This window comes from Leptodactylus fuscus, chromosome 6 (genome assembly GCF_031893055.1).
Source record: "Leptodactylus fuscus isolate aLepFus1 chromosome 6, aLepFus1.hap2, whole genome shotgun sequence".
NCBI classification, from domain to species: domain Eukaryota; kingdom Metazoa; phylum Chordata; class Amphibia; order Anura; family Leptodactylidae; genus Leptodactylus; species Leptodactylus fuscus.
Window position 1 is genome coordinate 17,410,405 of NC_134270.1, and position 18,537 is coordinate 17,428,941.

The 18,537-nt window shown below is 46.5% G+C and overlaps 1 pseudogene; it reads left to right on the forward strand.

Moving 5' to 3' along the window:
- LOC142209930 (uncharacterized) overlaps positions 1–18,537 on the forward strand; it is a 520,021-nt pseudogene that overhangs the window by 416,154 nt on the left and 85,330 nt on the right.

Sequence of the window (18,537 nt, forward strand, 5' to 3'; positions counted from 1 at the left end):
CCTCGGCTCTGATGTAGGAGAGCCGAGGGTGCACTTGAACCCTTGTGCACCCTCGGCTCTGCTACATCAGAGCCGAGGGTGCGCTTGAACCCTTGTGCACACTCTGCTTCATCAAGCTAATAGAATGCATTGGCCAGCGCTGATTGGCCAATGCATTCTATTAGCCCGATGAAGTAGAGCTGAATGTGTGTGCTAAGCACACACATTCAGCTCTACTTCATCGGGCTAATAGAATGCATTGGCCAGCGCTGATTGGCCAGAGTACGGAATTCGGCCAATCAGCGCTGGCTCTGCTGGAGGAGGCGGAGTCTAAGATCGCTCCACACCAGTCTCCATTCAGGTCCGACCTTAGACTCCGCCTCCTCCAGCAGAGCCAGCGCTGATTGGCCGAATTCCGTACTCTGGCCAATCAGCACTGGCTAATGCATTGTATTGGCGTGATGAAGCAGTGCTGAATGTGTGTGCTTAGCACACACATTCAGCTCTACTTCATCGGGCTAATAGAATGCATTGGCCAATCAGCGCTGGCCAATGCATTCTATTAGCGTGAATTGAGTTTGCACAGGGGTTCTAGTGCACCCTCGGCTCTGCTACATCAGATTGCTACATCTGATGTAGCAGTGCCGAGTGTGCATCAGATGTGTAGTTGAGCAAAACTGACTCAGCACAGCTAAGTCTCTGCATTCGCATAGGAATGCATTGGCCAGCCTTCGGCCAATCAGCGCTGGCTCTGCCGGAGGAGGCGGAGTCTAAGGTCGGACCTGAATGGAGACTGGTGTGGAGCGATCTTAGACTCCGCCTCCTCCAGCAGAGCCAGCGCTGATTGGTCGAGTTCCGTACTCTGGCCAATCAGCACTGGCCAATGCATTTCTATGGGGAAAAGTTAGCTTGCGAAAATCGCAAACTGACAGGGATTTCCATGAAATAAAGTGACTTTTATGCCCCCAGACATGCTTCCCCTGCTGTCCCAGTGTCATTCCAGGGTGTTGGTATCATTTCCTGGGGTGTCATAGTGGACTTGGTGACCCTCCAGACACGAATTTGGGTTTCCCCCTTAACGAGTTTATGTTCCCCATAGACTATAATGGGGTTCGAAACCCATTCGAACACTCGAACAGTGAGCGGCTGTTCGAATCGAATTTCGAACCTCGAACATTTTAGTGTTCGCTCATCTCTAGTAAAAACAATTAATACTCCCCTTCCTTCACCACTTTTGGGCCTCCTCACAGCATCTGGTTCTCTCCTAGTGATCGCCACTGAGGCCTGTGATTTGGTCAAAGCAATCACATGGGCATAAAAATGTTAGTATTTTTTTTTTTACCTGGGCCTCCACCTATTATATTTGAAGAGACCTAAAAGTATAATAATTTCACTTCCAGTTTTATCCAAATTTGTTCAACCTGAAACGCATTTTGGGAGGTACGTAAGACCATGTAGTGACAGTGATGCAATAATATGTCACCATGTGCTACATAGACATGAGATACAGTTACTTCAAGCTATAAGAAGGGCTTACAGGAGCTTATTCACATTACACTTTGTCAACTATCCACAGAATAGAGAATATACAAGATCTACCCCCTATTATCTCCTCACATGTTATATCTTATTACTAGAGATGAGCGAACAGTAAAATATTCGATGTTCGTTATTCGTTAGGAATAGCATCTCAATATTCGACGGTTGGGAGTTATGCTATTCGAACGAATATCGAACCCCATTATAGTCTATGGGAGAAAATGCTTTGTTTCAGGGGATCCCACCATACGACTCAGGACGGTCACCAAGGCCACTATCACACCTCAGCAAATTATGCCAACACCTCTAAAATGCAACTGGGACAGCAGGGGAAGCATGTCTGGGGGCATCTAACACACCAAAGACCCTCTATTACCCCACTATCACAGCCTAACAACTACACACTTTCCACACTCAAAAAAAACCTCTATCAAAGTGGGAAAATACCTGGAAACCTTCTTTACTCCCCAAATGGATGGACACAAACCCAAATTTAAGCTCAACAAACATTAACAAGCGCCCCTTTAAATCACGTTGCCCATGACAACCACAGATGGAATAGACAATGGGAAATCCTTCAGTCCCCACCCTGAACTGTCATTGTGGATGTGTGTGATGTGGTGAGACCTTCCAAAATTCACTTTTAAGGCCCTTAACATGAGCCCTTCCAAACAAAGTTACAGGCCCTTAAGCTGAGCTACCAGCAGAGATTGAGGCCCTTCAGGTGACTTCAGTCTTCTACCTGCAGAGTTTTAGGCCCTTTACCTTAGTTCAGCCTTGCACCAGCAGAGATTTCTTGGTTCTTTGGGTGAGTGGAGCCTTTAAAATACAGTGTTGTTGGCCCTTGGGGTGACTAGAGCCTTGTAGCAGCATTGCTTTATTTTTTGGCCCTTGGGGTGACTCCTAAAAAATTAGATTTCAGGCCCTTGGGGGTGAGCCCTAAAACATTATTTTTTTATGACCTTTGGGGAGCCCCAAAACATTAATTTTCAGGCCCTTGGGGGAGCCCTAAAACATTAATTTGCAGGCCCCTGTGGGGGGAGCCCTAAAAAATTGTTTTGCATGCCCCTGTGGGGGATATGCATGAAAAAAATTATTTTAATTAAAAAGAAATATATATTTTTTTTCCAACATTCAGTAGTAGGGGAGGAGGAAGAGGATGAGAAGGATGAGGAAGAGTAAATTGGTTGCTGACTGAATCTCTCCAGTACCTGGGCTATGGAGTGAATACCCAGCTGGATATCCATGTCCTCACCCATGTCCCCTGCTGCTGGCAGCCCCTCTCCAGTACCTGGACTCTGGAGTGGATATTCAGCTGGGTATCCACGTCCTCACACCCTGGTGCTGGCGAGGGGCACTGCTGACAGCCTCTCTCCAGTACATCGACTCTGGAGTTGATACCCAGCTGGGTATCCACTTCCACGTCCTCTCCTACGTCCCCTGCTGCTACCGGCGAGGGGCACTTCTGGCAGCCTTTCTCCAGTACCTGGACTCTGGAGCTGATACCCAGCTGGGTATCTACGTCCTCTCCCACGAACCCTGGTGCTGGCGAGGGGCACTGCTGGAAGCCCCTCTCCAGTACCTGGACTCTGGAACTGATACCCAGCTGGGTATCCACGTCCACGTCCAAGTACCCTGCTGCTACGCTGCATGATTTTCTAGCTAGCTAGCTATTATTGAGCTCTGAAAAGAGCTGTTATTATTGACAATTCCTGCCTAACCAAAGCACTGTATCGCACTGACAGTCTGACACCACACTCTCTCTATCACTCCAAAATGAGAATGAGACGAAGATGGCCGACGCTATTCTTATGAATTGGGAGGTCACATGTTTTCGGCAGCCAATGGGTTTTTCCAATTTTTTTCACTGCCTCCGTTGTCGTAGTTTCTGTCCCACCTGCCCTGCACAGTTATTGATGCAAAAAACACGCCAGGGAAGGTGGGAGGGGATACGAATTTTTACTGCGTATGCAGCCTTGTATTCGATTGTGAACGAATACATCGAACGCCATGATATTCGATCGAATACCTATTCAATCGAACGGCGTTCGCTCATCTCTACTTATTATCTCCAGGAATTGTCTATTTTTACATGGGATTGTGTATGATTTTACATTTGCTTATATTCTTTCCAATCATGTTCCTACAGTATAGGATCCTCTCAGTGGATAAGGACAAGATGGCAGAGAAAATATTACATCTCACCTTAGAGATCCTGCACCAGCTTACTGGAGAGGTGAGAGATTCTGATGATGTCACATTACATCATTCTTATCTATAGTAATAACAGATGATATGACTGGAGAGGTGAGGGACTCTGGGAATGGATGGAGTGATATTTATTAATGTGTCTCTCCATAAACAGGATTACACAGTAGTGAAGAAGACCTCTAGTGGGCGCCGTCAGGATCCTGTATCTGAAGAATGGGGGAGAACCCTGAGCCCAATCCCGGGGCCTCCACCTCACTCCCTGATACATGAGGAGGTCAATGGACAGAAGATCCTAGATCTCACCAACAAGATCATTGAGCTGCTGACTGGAGAGGTGACACTGCTGGGAATGCTGGGACATTATACAGGAGCGCTATGAAGGGATCTGGTGCTGACTGTATCATTGTGTTGTCAGGTTCCTATAAGGTGTCAGGATGTCACTGTCTATTTCTCCATGGAGGAGTGGGAGTATTTAGAAGGACACAAAGATGTGTACAAGGAGGTGATGATGGAGGATCAGCAGCCCCTCACATCAGCAGGTAATAGACATGACTAAATACACACGGCCTCTCATTATCTGTATGGAAAGAATGAATTCAGTCCCTGTATGTGTTTCCTCCAGTTCCATCCAGTAAGAGAACATCACCGGAGAGATGTCCCAGTCCTCTTCTACCACAGGACTGTAAGGAAGAAAATGTCCTCCAGGATGATCAGGTAGATGACAACATGGTGGATTTATCCAGGAGACCTGCAGCTATTTGGTCAGATAACTCCTGCTATCACTTTTGGTGGTCATGATAATGAATGATCTTTTCTTCTCCTATAAAACATCCCACATGACTTCTCCATCCGTCTGGTGACTTTTACAATATTTGTTTCACAGCTTTTGTATTCGGGTGAAGATCTGAACATTGTTATTGTTCCGGAGACATATGTGAGGGGTGATGAGGAGAGTATGAAGGACATTCCTACAAGTGACCGCCCAGGTGAGTAGTAACTAGAGATGAGGAATTGGTTCATAATGAGCCAGTTCTTTATGAATTGTCTCAAACAAACCCTTTGGGTTCCACCCACAAACCAATGCATTGCAAAAATTACTGCACATATATATTCTCCCTGTGTTTGGGCCCCTTCACACGGCGTAAGCGCACTGCTCATTTAGGCCCGTACACGCGAGCGCTTCAAAACACATCCCATTCACTTCAATGGGAGCGCGTGTAAAGCCGGCTTTACGTGCGCTTCCTTTGAAGTGAATGGGATGTGTTTTGAAGCGCTCGCCCGTACGGGTCTAAATGAGCGGCGCGCTTACGCCGTGTGAAGGGGCCCTTTGCGTGGATTTCCTCCCATTTTACAAAAAGACATACTGATAGGAAAAAATATACATTGTGATCCCTATATGGGGCTCACCATCTACATTAAAAAAAAAAAAAATACTGCACATGTATTTCAGGCCGAATAGACCAGCTTGTAATAGAAGTAATAAAAAGACAAACCTGGGAGCCTTCAATATGCTTCTAGCTGTATCAACAATGGATTGCCACCCTGGATACTGTTTCAGGGGCCAGCAATCTACTGCAAAGCTTTGACTGAGGTGCTGGGGGGAGAGTTAATGCTAACAATCAGTGTGGGCATTGCTGCCAGGTCTCTGCTGTATAATACAGTTGAGACTCGATGACTATGGTGGCCGCTCATCTCCTTAGTGTCTTCCATATTTAATTACCGAACATCTACGGTAATGTTACAGTGGATGTCAGGAAAGGGTTAAGTGCAGAGAACAGATACTGACGTTTTTTCTTCATATAAATCCTGAGCAGATTATACAGTGATAGGAAATGAAGTGATAGCACATTTACCAAATTTATTCTGGCACAGCAGACCTCATTTTTGGAAATTCCAACTCGCAGAATGCTTTTTCTTACTTTGTTGCTTTCACCATCTTATGTCACACTATGTAAGCACATTTGCCTCTTGAAAAATAGAAGTTACTTTGGTGGTTACTCTGGACAATAAGCCAGTCTTGCTTTGATTTTTAGTCTCAGACCATTTACCACTGATGTTCCTAGAAGTACAGGCCGCTGCTTTTGCACCTTCCTTTTTGAATCACCCTGTAGTAAGGACCATGTAGCAGAATACGGCAAAAATGCTTGTAAAATGCCAGACTAGTGGGGGAAAGTCATTGGACACAATTATAGTCAATGGGATTGGTCAGACACAATTGGGATTCATTATCTTAAGAATCCAATGTTTCAGTTATTTTCATCATTCTTCTCCTATAATGGAGCAAAACAAGAGGAATAACAATGTTTATGTGAACAGAGCCTAAGTCAGGTAGTCACTAAATTTCGTTCAATGCCTTGTAATTTGTATGGACATTTTGTTATAGAGAAATGCTATAAAATCTCAATATAATGTTAATGATATAATACTCATACATTATAAAATCAGTTTTCTTCTCGGCAGATGACTGTACCAGGAGCTCAGAGGAACATCTCATATCTTCAGATTATAAAGCAGATGATGGAATCACACAAGATACATATGAAGAACATGCCATTACCCCAGATATACCCTCAGCCCTTCACAGCAAAGGTTTATCTTATGATCCATCACAATCTGTGACGCAAGATAAAAGTTGTGGAGTGGATGTTAGGTATCAAAAAATTCACACAGGGGATCCGACATATTCATGTTTAGAATGTGGGAAATATTTTACATGTAAATATAATCTGGTTACTCATCAGCTAGTTCACACAGGGGAGAAGCCATATTCATGTTCAGAATGTGGAAAATGTTTTGGACGTAAATCAAATCTTGTTAATCATCAGAGAATTCACACAGGGGAGAAGCCATATTCATGTTCAGAATGTCAGAAATGTTTTGCATCTACATCAAATCTTGTTAGTCATCAGAGAATTCACACAGGGGAGAAGCCATATTTATGTTCAGAATGTGGGAAATGTTATACAAATAAATCAACGCTTGTGGTTCATAAGAGAACTCACACAGGGGAAAAGCCATATTTATGTTCAGAATGTGGAAAATGTTTTATATGTAAATCGGAACTTGTTAAACATCAGAGAACTCACACAGGGGAGAAGCCATATTCATGTTCAGAATGTGGAAAATATTTTAAGAAGAAATCAGATATTGTGATACATAAGAGAATTCACACAGGAGTGAACCCATATTCATGCTTCGTATGTGGGGAATGTTTTAACCTGAAATCAGATCTTGAGGTACATCAGAGAATTCATACAGGAGAGAGCCATATTCATGCTCAGAATGAGGGAAATGTTTTACATGTAAATCACATCCTGTTAACCATCAGTGAAGCCATATAGAGGAGAAGCCATATTCATTTTCATGAATGTGGTAAATATTTTAGGCATTAATTAGGGCTTCTTAACTGGTTGACGACCGCCGGCTGTAACTTTACAACCGGTGTTCCTAGTCTCTGAAGTCCGGTCAATAGTAAAAATATGGCTGGCACTTGAGAGACACCTTGACGGGGATCTGAAGCGGGTGTTAGCTATTACTGACAGCTCATCTCCAACTGGATGTTTTAACCCTTTGACATCCAAGGGTTTCTGCATCTTGCCTTTTCCCCTAGCACCTCCCTTGGCGAGATCAGGGAGGTGCCAGTATCTACAATCTGCAGCTGGGGTCTGGCCAGTGACCCCAGGCTGCCTGAAGCCCTCCAGTACCTTGTTGATCCTGCCAGGACCAGAGGAAGTCAGCATATGCGTCTCACCAACATGATCTCGTCTTCAAAAGGTTTCAGTGCCAAGTGTATGTCCACAATAAGGCTAGTACTTATTTGGCTAGGAAGATAAAGCAGGCCCAACCTAAGTCACGTATAGCTTATCTGCTGAATTTTCAGGGTGAGAATGTTATCGACCTGCGTCTAATTGCAGAATAATTTCGTTCCTATTACAATTTCCTATACAACCTTAGAGAGGACCCGGGAACGTATCAACCCTCTACACGGGAAATTGATGAGTTTTTGGATTCAGTGTCCCTCTCCCGCCTTTCCCCTGCGCAGGCACAATCGTTAGCTACACCTATCACCCTATTGGAGATTCATGGAGCTATATCTTCATTGAAATCTCCTAGGCCCCGATGGATTCTCCAGAATCTACTATAAGATATTTGCGGAGGCCCTATCCCCCCATCTTCTGCAGGTATTTAGGAAGGCTGCGGAGGATCAGTGTTTCCCAGCTGAGATGTTGACTGCTACCGCTGTGACCCTCCCAAAACCAGGCAAACCTCCCACTGTACCCGCTAATTTCAGGCCCATCTCACTCCTAAATGTGGATGCTAAATTATTTGCTAAAATTCTAGCTGAAAGGCTGTTGCAACTCCTCCCCCACTTGATTAAGCCGGATCAGGTGAATTTTGTTCTTGGCAGGCAGGCCCCGGATGGCACTCGCAGGTTTATCAACCTTATATAAAAAGCGGAGCGGGATGGAATACTGTCCTTGCTTCTAGCCTTAGATGCCGAAACGGCATTCGATAGAGTCCATTGGAGCTATCTGGACCGACTTTTAGATAAATTTGGCATGGGCCTGGTTTTCAGATCTGCTATATTAGCTCTATACTCGTGCCCATCTGGACGTGTTTTATCCTCAGGGTTCCTGTCCGAACCCTTCCTAATTTCAAATGGAACCCGCCAGGGCTGCCCCCTTTCCCCCATCATATTCGCATTGGCAAATGCATTAGAGCGGACGATGATATCAAATGTATCACAGTTGGCTGTCATTATCACAAAATAGGATTGTATGCTGATGATGTCATTCTCTCCCTGACCTGCCCGGATACCTCCCTATGTGCTGCTACGAATGCTCTTGACCATTTTGGGAAAATTTCCTACTACAAGGTAAACCCCTCCAAATACCAAATCCTCCCCATTATTATCCCTCCCACTGTGCGAGCTGACCTGGGTAATACTTTCTCCATCAGTGGAACTCTCATCCAATAGACATGCATCAGGACTATTGTTACAACTTCTCCACCAATCATGTTATGCTAATTATGCAAATCCAACCTGTTTTGTCTATGCAATGTGTTATATACTACCTCAGTGTTACCATTAAAGACAAAATACACTTCACACACACACAAGCTGTTTGTGGAGTGAGTTTCTCTGAGCCTGGCTTATGAAAAGGAAAAGACAACTTTATTAATTTGGACTTCAATACGGTGATACTTAGAGTGAATTGCGCTCACAGTGGGAATGCCCCCGGTTCAGGCCTTTTGGGTGGCTGTTTTTCAACTCATGTCTTCTGTGTTTGGCCTCAATATCTCACCATCACCAAGTCTGGCACTCTGTTTCCTAGATACTGGCACATTCCCAGACGGTTCTCACACTGTCTTAGGTCAGATTATCTTAGTGGCCAAGTTCATGATTGTTGGCCAGTGGTGGACTTTGCCTTGTTTAACTGTGAACAAATTGGTCCATCATGTCAATTTAGCCTGTACTCTGGAAAGAATGCTAGCCTCTAAAAATCATACCTTTCCCAAATTCCGCTCTAAGGGAGCCTTCACACGGAGTTACGCTGCGCTCATTGTGAATGTAAAAACACGTTCAGAATGAGCGCGTAAAAAGCAGCTCCCATTGACTTGAATGGGAGCCGGCATACGTGCGCTCCCCATTGAAATCAATGGGAGGTTTTTTTTCCCTATTGCTTTCAATGTATTACGCACGTATGCCGGCACCCATTCAAGTCAATGGGAGCTGCTTTTTACGCGCTCATTCTGAACGTGTTTTTACATTCAGAATGAGCGCAGCGTAACTCCGTGTGAAGGTTCCCTTAATGGACCCTTTGGCTCTCCCTTATGAACAGTAAGGGAAATCCCCCCACCCTGCCCATACTGCTCTCCCTACTAGATACTAACCTCTGTTTTCTGCGGGTCCTGAAGTACTCTATCGGGCACACATCTGTACCAGTTTAAGGCAGGGTATAACTTTGTATTGAGCTATGCATTGTTGTACTATGCATTATTAATGTAACTTGTTTGTGTTTTTTACCCCCTATTATTGTCACTGTTCCCCCCCCTCTCTTATTTTACTACTGCCGAAGATGCCAATTGCCCATCTTGTAGGTCAAACATTGCGGATTGTACACCCCCGCTGTCTGTTGCGATTTCCGCAAATTTTGATTTTGATTGCTATTTTCGGTTCTGCACTTGGACTGTGTGATTGCGGACCTGTTTATTTTCATTCGCATGTCTAATACCATAGTAATGTATTTTGTTCTTGTTTTCTCTTTCATTTTCTTTCTCTGTATGATGTACAGTTTTTCTATATCTTCAAAAAATTTCAATAAAAACTAAATTTAAAATAGTTATAAAGCCTAAAAATTCCCTTTCTATATAAAAAGTATCATATAAAAAAAACCTAAAAATTTATAAAAACAATACACATTTGGTATCGCTGCATCTGTAACAGCCTGTACAATAAAACTGAAACAATATTTAATGTACACAGTGAATGCCAGGGAAGAAATATTTTTTTAAAAAAACGCCAAAAGTAGTGATTTTTGCCATCTCACCTTACAAAATATGCTATAAAAAGTGATCAAAAAGTCTTAGGTACTCCAAAAGTACCAATAGAAAGCACAGGTTGTCTCGCAAAAAATAAGCCCTCAACCAATTCTGTCAACTGAAAAATAAAAATGTTACACCTCTCAGAAGATGGCGATGCAAACACAACTGGCTGTGGCAGGAAAAGAATGTACAGTCCTATGAAAAAGTTTGGGCACCCCTATTAATCTTAATCATTTTTAGTTCTAAATATTTTGGTATTTGCAGCAGCCATTTCAGTTTGATATATCTAATAACTGATGGACACAGTAATATTTCAGGATTGAAATGAGGTTTATTGTACTAACAGAAAATGTGCAATATGCATTAAACCAAAATTTGACCTGTGCAAAAGTATGGGCACCTCAACAGAAAAGTGACATTAATATTTAGTAGATCCTCCTTTTGCAAAGATAACAGCCTCTAGTCGCTTCCTGTAGCTTTTAATCAGTTCCTGGATCCTGGATGAAGGTATTCTGGACCATTCCTCTTTACAAAACAATTCAAGTTCAGTTAAGTTTGATGGTCGCCGAGCATGATGGTCGCCGAGCCCGCTTCCAATCATCCCACAGATGTTCAATGATATTCAGGTCTGTGGACTGGGATGGCCATTCCAGAACATTGTAATTGTTCCTCTGCATGAATGCCTGAGTCGATTTGGAGCGGTGTTTTGGATCATTGTCTTGCTGAAATATCCATCCCCGGCGTAACTTCAACTTCGTCACTGATTCTTGAACATTATTCTCAAGAATCTGCTGTGACCCTCAACTTTAACAAGATTCCTGGTGCCAGCATTGGCCAAACAGCCCCAAAGCATGATGGAACCTCCACCAAATTTTACAGTGGGTAGCAAGTGTTTTTCTTGGAATGCTGTTTTTTTTGGACGCCATGCATAACGCCTTTTTGTATGACCAAACAACTCAATCTTTGTTTCATCAGTCCACAGGACCTTCTTCCAAAATGAAGCTGCCTTGTCCAAATGTGCTTTTGCATACCTCAGGCGACTCTGTTTGTGGCGTGCTTGCAGAAACGGCTTCTTTCTCATCACTCTGCCATACAGCTTCTCCTTGTGCAAAGTGTGCTGTATTGTTGACCGATGCACAGTGACACCATCTGCAGCAAGATGATGCTGCAGCTCTTTGGAGGTGGTCTGTGGATTGTCCTTGACTGTTCTCACCATTCTTCTTCTCTGCCTTTCTGATATTTTTCTTGGCCTGACACTTCTGGGCTTAACAAGAACTGTCCCTGTAGTCTTCAATTTCCTTACTATGTTCCTCACAGTGGAAACTGACAGGTTAAATCTCTGAGATAACGTTTTGTATCCTTCCCCTGAACAACTATGTTGAACAATCTTTGTTTTCAGATCATTTGAGAGCGGGCTGTCCATGCTCGGCAACCATCAAACTTAACTGAACTTGTATTGTTTTGTAAAGAGGAATGGTCCAAAATACCTTCATCCAGGATCCAGGAACTGATTAAAAGCTACAGGAAGCGACTAGAGGATGTTATCTTTGCAAAAGGAGGATCTACTAAATATTAATGTCACTTTTCTGTTGAGGTGCCCATACTTTTGCACCGGTCAAATTTTGGTTTAATGCATATTGCACATTTTCTGTTAATACAATAAACCTCATTTCAATCCTGAAATATTACTGTGTCCATCAGTTATTAGATATATCAAACTGAAATGGCTGCTGCAAACACCAAAATATTTAGAACTAAAAATGATTAAGATTAATAGGGGGGCCCAAACTTTTTCATAGGACTGTATAAGCTGTGCATGCATATATCAGGGGACACCCCATATTTAGAGCTTATGAGGGAAAATAAACTAAAAGTGACCCCCAGAGTGAACACCCGATCATAGAAGCTATCGGGGACATAGTAGGGAGTTTGGTGTACCCAATGTACCCCGCACAGCGTATGTATTCACTTTTCACCATCCGCTCTGCAGTCACGTCTGGGATACTAATACTCTCTGCACCCCCTGATAAATTATTTGAGGGGCTCAGTTTTCAAAATGAGGTCATTCCTTAGAGGATTCCACTTTTCTGGTACCTTACAGGCTCTGCAGACATGACATGGCGTCCAGATACCAAACATTTGAATCTGCACTCCAAAAGCCACATAGTGCTTCTTCCTTCTGCGCCCTGCTGTGTGCCCAAACTGCAGTTTATGCCCCATGTATATCACTGGTGTACCCAGGATAACGTACGTAATGTAGTATGTGGGTATAAACTGCAACCTCTATTATGCCCCACAGCGGCCCCTGCAACCTCTATTATGCCCCACAAATGGTGTATCATTGGAAAGATCGCAATTTTCCCTTTTCAGTATCAGCTGCCCCATCATTTATTGAAATTAAATTAATGCAATTCTCAAGGGTTAAAAATGCTCATTACCCACCTTGATTAATCCCTTGAGGGGTGTAGGTTCTAAAATAGGGTCACAAGTCTGCAGAATCCACTTTACTGGCAATTCAGGGGCTCTGCAAAAGTGGCATGATGTCCAACCAAACCAAAATAGCGCTCTTTCCCTTCTGTGCCCAGCTAAGCCCAAACAGCCATTTATACCCACATATGACATTAAGTATGTTATCCTGGGTACACCAGTGTCATACATGAGGGCGTATACTGCCATTTGAAGCATAGCAGGGCGCAGATGTGAAATAGCGCTATGTGGCACTTGGAGCATAGATTTAGTTGGTTGGACTTTGGACGTTATAATTGCCTCTACAAAATGGGGTCACTTCTTGGAAAATTCCAATTTACTAGCATGGCTAGTAAAGGGCTTTGCAAAAACAACATGGTATCCAGAAAGTCCTTCTAAATCTGTACTCCAAAACCTAAAAAGTGCAGCGCTTCTTCCCTTTTGAGGCCTGTTGTGTGCCCAAGCAGCAATTTACACCCACATATATAACTTTTTTTCCTTGATTCTGACTGTTATGTCTACATGCTGTGCCCACCCTCGTGTCCTCCAACCGCAGTCGGGCTGTGTTATCAACATCACTTCACACAGAGAACTAAATGATCCTGAAGTTTTTTTTCCTTTCCCCCTACGCCCAACAGCAGCACAACTGGGGTATTTCTGCCCCTATGAGCTGTTAGGACAGGTGGAATTTTTAATTACCTAACAGCTTTTGACCCCTATAAGAGGCCGGAAGACCTGCTCCTCCCTTGTGTTTTTTTCTGTCCTGTGGGACACAGGTGGTCAGGGGGGAGCAGGTGTTCTGACCTCTCATAGGGGTCCACTGCTCTCCCCCTTCCTTACCTGACAGCGGAAGACCTTCATTTTTTCCTTTTCATTAGGAGGTTTCTTCTTCTTCCTGGCGGGGGAACCTGCCGCTTCATGCGCGCTTCTGAGCTCTGTCGCGTCCTCGGGTCCGCCGGCTAACTGGTCCGCCGCGCATGCGCAGTGCGCAGTCTCGTGGCAGACATAGAAAGAAACCCCTAGACGCGAGCATTTGCCGTGGAGATTTGGGGGGGGGGGGGCCCTCCCTGTTCCTGGGGATCCCAGGCCTGAGTTGGATCCCCCTGCCCCCCCCTCTCTTTTTTAGATTCATATTGCCTCCTTTGCAGTCCCCGCCCGCTTTGGGCGTTGCTCCGAACAAACCCCGCCCCCTGGCCTATTTAAAGTCCCACTAGACCATCATTCAGTGCTTGTCGCTCCGGTTACAAGCACATCAACTGGAGAAGCTCCTCGGTCATTCATTTGCTCTGGAAAGCTGTGCTTCGTTGATTAAGGTTTGGTGGACATGGCCAGGGGGGGAGGGGAAAAGCAGGTGTTGGTGTTATCCCTGGGAGCAGTAAGTTGTTAGTGGATCTCTCTTTCTTCCTCCTCAGAATGTCTTCCTCTTCCTCCTCCACTATTCCTCCTCGAAGGAAAGTTGCATCCAAAAGGAAGCATCTGGCGTGCGCTACCTGTAAGGTTCCGCTTCCTGACGACTCCCAGTACCGGTTCTGTCAGGGGTGCAGAGCCCCCCCCTCTGAAACAACTCCCATGTGAGAGATGGTTTCCTGTGTGAAGGGGTATGTCCAGGACTCCATGAAGAGGATGGAATCCGTCTCCCTGCCCAAGAGACCGCGCCTGGACTGTGAGTTGACCCTGCCGCCCCTGGAAAAATTGCGCCTCAGGGACGTGGAATCGTTATCAAGTACTGAGGAGGAGAAGGAGATTTTTCCCCTGGACAAGATGTCCAGAGTATTCAGGACCCTGAGAATCAGAGACCGGGAAGGCGGGGAAGGTTCAAGCCGCAGGTCCCGCACTTTCAGGCCCTCTTCGGAGATGCTCCGCCTGATGGAGCGTGAATGGAGGCACCTGGAGAGATCCTTTGCGCCATCCAGGCGTTTTAAGTTGCTTTTTCCCGTCTCTGAGAGTCAGCTGAAGACGTGGGGTCCTCCACCAAAAGTGGACATCACCGTGGCCAAATTATCAAGGTGCACCGTCCTCCCATCTGAGGACGGGTCTGGTCTCAGGGATCCCATGTATCGTCGAGTGGAAGGATCTCTGAGGCGGGTGTATTCGGCCGCCTCTGCCCAGGCCTCTTTGGGTATTGTCATGAATGAGGTAGCGACTGGCTTACGGGCAGAGCTTTCATCTCTTGCCAAGGACATCGATTCCAGCGTGGATCGAGATGATCTCCTCGCGGCAATGTCGGACATCACTTTACTGGTGGATCACCTGACCGAGGCTGCCCATTTCCAGACCCGTCTGGCGGCCAGATCCATGGCGCTGGCTACTGTGGCTCGCCGACCCCTGTGGCTGAAGCCCTGGAAGGTTGATCTCACCTCCAAAAACAGTCTGTGTGGTCTCCCCTTTGAGCCCGCACGGCTGTTCGGGAGGGAGCTCGACCACATCATGGAAGGATTGGCCGACTCCAAAGGCAAGAATCTGCCACAGTCTCTTGAAGGTCGGAGTTCCTCCTTTCGAGGAAGAGGCGCCACCAGGAGAGGAACCAGAGACCAGCGGCGATCCGGCAGAGGAAGAGGTCGGGGCTTATCTCGTGGGCGTAAGAATGCCCCCTTCTAACTCCCCCACATTACCCCTCCCTCCCCCCCCCCTCCCCTGTGGTGGGCGGTCGTCTTTCCCACTATGTGGATGCCTGGCGCCAGAATATTCGGGACCCCTGGGTCATCCAGACGATCCAGGAGGGCTATAAAATTAATTTTGTTTCCCAGCCGCCAGAGAAGATGGTAAGAACCCGCCCTCTTCAGGGCCCCAAACAACTTCATCGGGAGAAATTGAATCAGGAGTACGTGGACAAAGCCGCGCTGGAGGTGGTTCCTCGCGCAGAGCAAGGCACAGGCGTCTATTCTCCAGTCTTCTTGGTCCCCAAGTCATCAGGCGAGTGGCGTATGCTCATCGATCTCAGGTATCTGAATCGCTTCATCCGCAAGCTGCGGTTCCGCATGGAGACCATCAGGTCAGTGCTACCTTTCCTGCACCCTGGAGATCACTTTGTCACTCTGGACCTGAAGGAGGCCTATCTCCACGTACCCATCTTTCCCGCACACCGAAAGTTCCTAAGGATTGCCGTATACATAGAAGGGAAAGAGGCGCACTTCCAGTTCGCAGCCCTCCCGTTCGGCATATCCTCCGCCCCCCACACCTTCACAAAGGTTATAGCTCTGGTCGCTGCCGCCCTGCTCCCTCAAGGCATATTCATATTCCCGTACCTGGACGACTGGCTTCTGAAGGCTCATTCAAAGGAGGTTCTTACCAGGCAGGTGCAGAGCGTCGTAGCTCTACTAGACAAGCTGGGGTGGCTGGTAAACTGGCAGAAGTCAGTAATGGTGCCATCAACACAAGTTCAGTTCCTGGGACTTATTGTAGACTCTCTCAACATGATGGTCTCTCTACCCTCTCCTCGCAAAAGGAAAATCGCTCGGGCAGCACATCATTTGTCTTCTACACAGAAGGTCACCATCAGGACGGCTATGAAGGTCCTTAGATTGATGTCTGCTACCCTAGATGCAGTTCCTTGGGCCCTATGGCATATGCGCCCTCTACAGAACGAGATCTTGAGAGTCTGGAATCACAGTCCTTCAGGTTTACAGAAGCCAATCCAGTTAACCATCAGCAAACCTTGCCCTGGTGGACCCATCTGCGAGATGGGAAGTCCTCGGTCCAGCCCGCCTGGACCCTGTTGACGACAGATACCTCCCTCACAGGTTGGGGAGCTCATCTGGGGGAGACCCCGGTTCAAGGTACATGGAATCAGCGGGAGAGGACGCACTCATCCAACTGGCGCGAGCTTACCGCAGTTCATCGAGCCCTTCTGTCATTTGCACCACTTCTACGAAGGAAAGCGGTCAAAGTAAGATCAGACAATCTGACGACAGTCCACTATATCAACAAGCAGGGAGGAACCAGGTCCCCCTCGCTCCTGCAAGTCACCAACCTGATCTTCTCCTGGGCAGAACGGAACCTCTCCCAGCTGGCCGCGGTACATATCCTGGGCCGCCTAAACATCCTAGCGGATCAACTCAGCAGAGGCCGCCCGACCGCAGGCGAATGGTCCTTGAATCAGGACATCTTCCACTACCTGACCAGGAGATGGGGTCTCCCTGAGGTGGATCTGATGGCCACCCAACACAATGCCAAAGTAGAAAGGTTTTGCTCCCTGTACCGGGAAGACAACCCTTTGGCTGTGGATGCCCTGTCAATACCATGGAGGTTCGAACTGGCATACGTGTTCCCTCCCATCCCATGATCCCAAAGGTATTGGCGAAACTCAGGCAGGACCAGACTTCGGCAATAGTGATCATGCCGTTCTGGCCAAAAAGGGCATGGTTCACCAACCTTATCCTTATGAGTCGGGGGAACTACTGGAGGCTTCCACCAGTCAGGAACCTGGTGTCACTGAACAGTCGGCCGTGCCTGGGCCTAGACAAATTCAACCTCACTGCCTGGAGGTTAACCGCGCCATACGCGCAGACAGAGGATTGTCCCAGGGAGTTCTAAGTCCCTAAGTCCCATTCAAGAGCAGAGGCAACCAATCAGAGCTACCAAAGGATCGCCCGGATATTCCGAGATTGGTGTACAGGCAGCCACCGAGATCCAGACAGAGATGCAGTCCTAGAGTTCTTACAGAACGGCCTGGAGAGAGGACTAGCACCTGCCACCCTCAAGGTTCAAGTGTCAGCTCTATCTGCTCTCCTGGAGACACGGTTATCACAAGATCCTCTTGTCAAACAGTTCCTTAGGGGGGCTACCAGGCTCCGCCCCCAGGTACGGCCCCCTGTCCTCAGGTGGGACCTGGCCGCGGTTCTACAAGGGCTGTGTGCGCCCCCCTTCAAACCATTATCTGAAGTGGACTGGAAGTACCTGTCATTTAAGGTGACTTTCCTGCTGGCAATAACCTCCACCAAGAGGGTTGGCGAATTGCAGGCCCCAACGGCCTCTGAACCTTTCATAACCTTCTTCCCTGACAGGGTACAGCTAAGGTTCGTTCCGGGATTTTTGCCAAAGGTACCAACACTTCAGAACACCAACCAAGTGATCACCCTACCGGGTTTCTTTCCCTCTCCTGCTACGGAGCAGGAGGAGAAGCTACACACACTGGATCTGGTAAGAGCACTACGTATTTACCTAGACCGTACAGCACCGTTCCGAAGATCAGAGAATCTTCTAGTTAATGTGTTTGGCCACAATAGAGGCGCTAAAGCATCAAAGGTAACCCTGTCGAGATGGATCGGAGAAGCTATCAGCTGTTCCCTGCGGGCCCAGAATCTTCCTGTTCCAGATTTCCTATGAGCCCATGCCACCCGAGCAGTGGCGACATCATGGGCAGAGACACGGTTCCTCTCTCTAGAGCAGATATGTGCTGCAGCCTCCTGGAGCTCACAGCTGACTTTTGCCAAACATTACAGACTGGACTGGCGTACGGCCGATGCTACAGCATTTGGGCACTCCGTCTTGGCATCAGCCTGCCAGGAGGACCCGCCCTAGGGGGAACAATACTTGCTAAATCCCCAGTTGTGCTGCTGTTGGGCGTAGGGGGAAAGAAGGATTATGAATGATAATCTGTTTTCCCTTAGCCCAAACAGCAGCACAAGGCTCCCTCCCTAGGAGGTACTATTGTACAAATATGTTGTGTATTATATAAATATGTGTGTGTATCACCTTTATAAATTATGCTTTGTATATCATACATGTTACTAACACAAGGGAGGAGCAGGTCTTCCGGCCTCTTATAGGGGGTCAAAAGCTGTTAGGTAATTAAAA